We start from the raw sequence: 6686 nt of genomic DNA on the forward strand, positions 1-6686 counted from the left end.
GGATTCAGCACATTCAGATGTGTAGCTCAGGTGCATTTATGTAGCATTATGCACTGGGAAAGCTGGACACAGCTCTGAGCAACCTGATCTAACGTGGAAGCCAGCCCAGCTCTGAGCAGGGGCTGGACCTCCAGAGGTCCCTCACAACCTTAAGTATCCTGGGGTTCAGTGAGAAATTCAGTTTAGGATATAACCAAAAGGTAGAGGAATAGCAAGGAAACCTGAACTCCTAAGGCACCTGTGACATTTTCTGTCTTCCTCTTGTTTCTTGTGGCTACCTTCAAGTTCTCTGAGTGTGGTTCAGCTCTTGTTCCACATCCATGGCTTGTCTCCAGTGTTGCTTGAACCTTACTGCTCTGCAAGTGAAAATCCACTACTTCCCTTTTTTTTTTTTTTTTTTTTTTTTTTTTTTTTTTTTTTTAAAGCAAAGTGATTAAAATGCAGTTGGGCCTGTGCCCAGGTAAAGCACAAGAAAGTCAGGCAGTCATTCTTTCCTTGTGTTAAGTATGTAAAGTTTTGCAAGCCAATAAGACTTTTTCTGTTTAGGGTAAGCAAATATGCCTTGAACCTGGGGAGTGTCCAATTCTTAGTGATTGTTTATTTCACCAAGGCATAAATTACTGTGCCTTCAGGACAAAGCTAATAGAAAAAATGCTAATTAGTGCTGGTCAAAAATTTTCCAGTGGAACATTTTTCTGTCAGAAACTCTCCTGATTAGTCAAAGTTGAAATGTTCCAGAAGAACATGTTGATTTTGCTGAGCCTCAAATGCCACGGGGTGAGCTGAGGTGGGGTGGGAGTAAGGAAAGAGGGAATCCATCAAAAGCCTCTTGCTGATTCCCTGACAATTCATCTGCTTGGCTGCCAGCCTTGTGGCACTGCTAAGGATCAGAGTTTGGGGCAATCTGCCATGCAGAAAACGTGCTGATGAACAAGTTGTGAAAATTCCCGTTTCCTGGATGGGAGTTGTAAATACAGAAGTCAGGGAGTCAGTCTCATCTCCCCAGCTCCCTTCCACTGGACACCAGCCTGGGAACGTGCAAGCAGAATGGCATATCAGCATTCCCAGATGAGATACTTCAGGCAGCTGAGTCAGACCTTCTCCTCAGCTTATAAAAAAGAAAACGTGAATATTGTTCAGGGGTTTCTGCTGGGAGAAAAGGACGAGCTGCTCTGATAGTATCTGTGTTCATTTGAACTCAGGCTTCTGCAGGTGCAGCTTTTCCAACTGTGACATGCCAAATCATGTGTGCAGTGCTTTTTTATATCTCACACTGCCTTGCCTTCTGACAGAGCTGCCTCTGCAGGGGGAGAGATGAGGATCACAGTGCTGTGGTGCTCGTGAATTCAGAGACAGCCACGTGGGCTTCAATTTGCATGTAACTTTGGGAGCTCTATGGCCAAACAAGGACTGAAAAGCCCACGAGCATGGCTCTGGTGGTACCAGCTCACTCCAGACCCGCACTGCTGGCCTTGGGGACCAGACATGCCACCAGCAGCATGTTTGGATGGTGCCTGCACCAGTCTATGTTTGCTCCTGGCTCTGCTTGTGCCTGCTCACTCCTTGGCTTCAGTCCTGCTGAAACCAGCCCAGATCTTTGGCCTTCCCCATTTCCCTCTTCCAAAGAACACCCCTGGGGCTGGGCAGCTCCTGAGGGTGGTGGGCATGACCCTTCCATTGGGTAGGACCACCTCTTCACATCCCAGAGCTGGCAGAGCCTGGCTCGAATGCTGATCAGAATATTGCAGGAACCAGGACTTAGGATACTCTGAATTGCTAAGCATTAATATTTGATGCATTTCAATATTTAAAGAGCTAAGATAATTTAAGAAACACTGTCACTTTTAAAAATTATTTGTAGGCAACTTATAATGGAGCAAATCCACTTGGAATGAGCAATATTTTGGCTAGGGGAGATGTATGGCTCAGACAGCTGCCTACATTTATTTAAAACATCAGAGAAATGACAATTTTGAAATTCTCTGTTAGAAACCTCAGGTCTCAACAGGCCAGAATCCCAGCCAGCAGAAGCAAGCAGAGGATCCAGACAATGTTTTAACACTGAATGTGCTCAACAATTTTGTTGAAAGTTTTGCCTTTGGAAAAAAAAGTAAAGGAGACAGAGGGTTTCCCTGAGAGTTTTGTTTCAGCAAAAATATTTGGGTTGTCATCTGAAGCTCGAAAACCACAGCTGGAAAAAAAATGAACTGCTGGTTGCCAAGCAAGGAGAAAAAAATCCTCCTGTCTTTTTCCTTTATTTTTATTGCAATTTTATTTTTAATCTGTTTGCCTAGAACAGCCTGTCATGAGGGGTTGCAACCATTTACACCTGATCAGGTGCTGATAGCCCCATGCTCTGCCTGATAAAAGCCCTCTGAGGCTGCAGGGAGCTGCCGGTGACAGGCGCATCATCTCTCTCCATATCACATAGCTGAGCACAGGGCAGGGGACGGTGGCACCATTCATACGCCATTGAACCGAGCTGCTTTATGTAACACAATCTGCTTCAAAAGAGCCCAACGCACCACGGAAACTATGCGAGGCAAGCCAAGAAACCCTGGTACAATAGCACAAACAGAGACAAACAGTCTGTAAAGGGCAGCACACTTGGTTACCAGCGAGGGAACATTCTGCATTAAACAGTCCCTTTGTTTCTCATTTTCTCATCGTGATCATCAAGGGAGATCTGCAAACATGACATCAAAAGATGAGCCTAGGAGCAAAAATTCATACCTGCAGTGGGTCTTGGCAAACAGGAGTTGCTTGTTGTAGGGTGCACAGGAATTTTGTCCAGATGCCCCTGAGGGACCTGGGGAGAAGCACCACACTTTTATATTCTGCCCTAACCACCACTGTGGTCTAAGTCACTTCTTCACCTTTCTCCTCTCTGATGCTCCTGTGTGCTGCCCAAACACCACCCTGTTCTCTTAAATTCCTAGAACCACGGAGTCATAGAATATGTGGAGTTGGAAGGGACCCATGAGGGTCATTGAGTCCAGCTCCTGGCCCTGTGCAGGACACTCCAGGAGTCACATCCTGTGCCTGAGATTGTTGTCCAAATGCTTCTTGAACTCTGTCAGGCTTGGTGCTGTGAGCATTGCCCTGCAAGAGCCTGTTCCAGTGCCCAACCACCCTCCAGGTGAAGGAACTTTTCCTGATATCCAACACAAAACTCCCCCGACTCAGCTGCATGCCTTTTCCTCAAGTCCTGTCACCAGTCACCAGAGAGAAGAAATTGGTACCTGTCCCTCCACTTGCTCCAGTGAGGATGTTGAAGACCCCACTGAGGTTTCCACTCAGTCTCCTCTTCTCCAGGATGAACAGACCAAGTGATCTCAGCCACTCCTCACACAGCTTCCTTGACCATTCTTGTGGCCTCTTTTGGACACTCTCTAACAGCTTTATATATTTTTTATATCACGGCACCCAAAGCTGCCCCCAGCACTGGAGGTGAGGCTGCCCCAGTGCAGAGCAGAGCAGGACAATCACCTCTCTTGCCTGGCTGGGGATGCTGTCCCTGATGCCCCCCAGGACAGGTTGTCCCTCCTGGCTGCCAGGGCACTGCTGGCTCAGGTTCAACTTGCCATGGACCAGGATCCCCAGGTCCCTTTCCATGGCACTGCTCTCCAGCCTCTCATTCCCCAGTCTGTACATCCAGGGCTGCACCACCCCAGGTGCAAAATCCATCACTTGCCCTTACTCAACTTCACATGGTTTGCAATTGCCCATCTCTCTAATATGTCTAATTTGCATGAGTCTGGGTAATTAATGAAAATCATTCTCAACCTGCAAAAAGTGGAAAGATCAAGGTTCTGCTCTGCATGGCTTTCCTGCTGAATTGTTGGCTTGGCCCAACTCACGGCCTCTGCCTACAAACCCTGTCCAGCTCATAGCCTCAGGCCTTGGCTGATCCTGCAGTCCAGTTGTTTATACAGCCAGCACACAAGGACAGTGCAGGGAAAGACTTTCCTATGGAAATCACCTCATATCTGCACAGCTGCCTGGTGCATTAGCATCTGGAACCTCAGCCTGCAAGCAGAAACTGGATTTGATCTTGTTCTGTTCTTGTTCATTCCTGGGCAAAGCAGAAATGTGAGTTTGTTTTCTGCGGTTGTGTCTCTTTGGATTGATGGGACAATTTCTGTCTGTCAGTGGAGGTATGGAGGCACTTATGATAGAAGTGTCTGATTCTGCTGGGTTCTGGGTACAACTATAACACAGTGAGGGAAAGCAGTTCTTTTTCTCACTAGTGATGCACATGGCAAAACTGCTATGGCAAAAAAGAAACGGCACCTGTCCCAGAAAACAGAAGCAAACATGACAGAAGCGTAGTAACACAACAGTCGAAGGTTTCAAAATGTTCACACTCTTATGATGGATGAAGGCAAGAGAAAGGCAGGCAGAATAGAGATTCACACTTCTAATCACAGCAAACCACCCAGAGGAAGGTCTGGTTCAGCCACAACTGAACGTCACTAGCATAGCTCTGCCAATTGTCCTTGCAGCCAGAGGGGATTTTGGAGCCCTGAATGGTTGGATATTGTGGATTTCAGAAATTTCTCATCTTTAAGTTTGCTTATGGCCTGATACTCCTTTGTCCTGAATAGAAAGGAGATCCCATATTCTGATTTCTTCCCCTGCTCTGAAACCATGAACAGATTCACCCAGGCCACTGGAGCTGCCAGGATAAAAGTGGTGCTTTATCTGAAGAAAGCTTGGTCACAGAATTTTGCCTGAAGGTATCTGTCATCCAGGGAATCACAGAGATAATTTCTAGCCCTCTGGGATTAGGGAGGAGTTCCCATCCTGTAGCTCAGGGGTTCCCTTGCATCTGCAGTCATGTTGAGGTGATGGGATTTTGACAACTTTTCTCCAGAGTGTTTTCATTTCTGAAACCTTGTTGGTATGATAACATTAATCAGCACTTCTGTGGAAATAGTGCTTTTGGAGATGAACATTGTAATCAGGATGAAGAGCCTCTGATGAGTATTGCTGAAATTAAAGAGTCTAAATTCAGCAAAATCGCTTTCACTGGGAAAATGCATTTTGATCCAAAGCCACCATTATCCACTAGCTCCATGCTAGCTTGAGAAAGCCAGGGATGTTCACAGTCAGAGGGGCTGGCCCCTCTGTGGAGCCCCAGCAGAGATGGTCCTCATCTCTCACCTTTTCCATCAGTGGAACTTTCCTCAGTGTGCCAGGGCTGTCCCTCCTATGCTGTCCTCTGGCCAGACTCTCTCACACCTTTGGCTCCTGGAAGGCAGTGCAGAAGCAGAAAACCTGGCCCATGCCTGTGCTGGAGAAACTGCAAGCTGCCCATGTCTTGCTGTAGGACCCTCATTCCAGATCTTGTTGCCCTGCTGAAGAGATTCAGATTTTCTCCCTGGTGCTGTGAGCTTTGTGTGGTCCATAGATGTTCCAGGGCTCTCAGGGACCTGCTGGGTCGGGAGAGGGGTCCAGGGGTGACAATGTTGATGTCCCTTATTGGTCTCCCTGTGGAAGGGGTTGTCTCCAGACTCTCCTGGATATGTTGAAGCCTTCTTGAGAGCAGCAGCTTCTCCCGTGGGGGCTGGAGAAAGGCAGTTCTTTGCACCTCCCTGTTGCAACAGTATAAAATGGAGTAGATAAATATTCGAACCCAGAGAGCAAAGCAAGGGTGTAATGTCAGTGTTGGTGTGACTGGAATTAGGTAATTTGTGCATGAACATGATTAAATATGAAAGAAAGATATCAGGTCCATAAACCTGTCAAGGATGAAACATTTCAGAAAGTCTGGCCTATAAAACAGAAATACAAAGACTAAAAGTATCACTTCCCTTCAAAAAGCATGAAATTACTTACACTGCCAGTGCTGGCATCATAAAGCTGCAAGTGCACAGCTCTGGAGCAACCCAAAATTCTCTTTTCCTACCTTCAGCCTCCATGAGTAGCTTCCTTCTTTACCACCTCCCTGGAAAGAGAGAGGAAAGCAGAGGAGAAAGCAAAATTTCTTACTGCTGGCTATTGCTGCTTATACTTCACAAGCTGCTACTTAATGCTGTTAATGCATTTCAGACAATGCAGGACAGATTTAATATGCAATTAAAATAATTACTAGGTAATCATTAATAATTTCCTGCATGTTCTCAGGGGTCTGAAAGCGAGCTCCAGGCTGGCAGAGCAACAATCCTGCACGGCATGTCCCATCATTGATTAAGTGTCCTCATTTTTTATCCCTTCCTCAAGATTATCTGCCTGGAATAATAGAATCACAGAAGCACAAGAACGATTTGGGTTAGAAGGGATCTTAAAGATCATCCAGTTCCAAATCCTCTGCTGTGAGTATGACACCTCCACTAGACCACCTTGCTCAAAGCTCCATCCAACCTGTCCTTGAACACTTCCAGGGATGGTATATCCACAACTTCCCTCTAAAATGTCTTCCTTATACCTGATCTAAATCCGCCCCCTGTTTGGGGGTAGTTGGAGGGCAGAAAGAAGAAGGAGGGAGCTGATTCTGCCTGCTGCTTCCTTTTGTACTGTGAGAAACATCCCCATTCTTCTTGAGGCATAGAAAAGGGGACATGTCAGCAGCCAGAGGAAGATAGCAAGATTTGCCAGGAAATCTTCTTTCTCTGTGGTGTTCAAACATGGGCATGGAAGCCCAGAGAGGCTGTAGGATGTCCCTGCTTGGAACCCTCAAACCT

This window comes from Passer montanus, unplaced genomic scaffold, assembly GCF_014805655.1.
Source record: "Passer montanus isolate IOZ18808 unplaced genomic scaffold, ASM1480565v1 scaffold40, whole genome shotgun sequence".
Taxonomy (NCBI): Eukaryota; Metazoa; Chordata; class Aves; order Passeriformes; family Passeridae; genus Passer; species Passer montanus.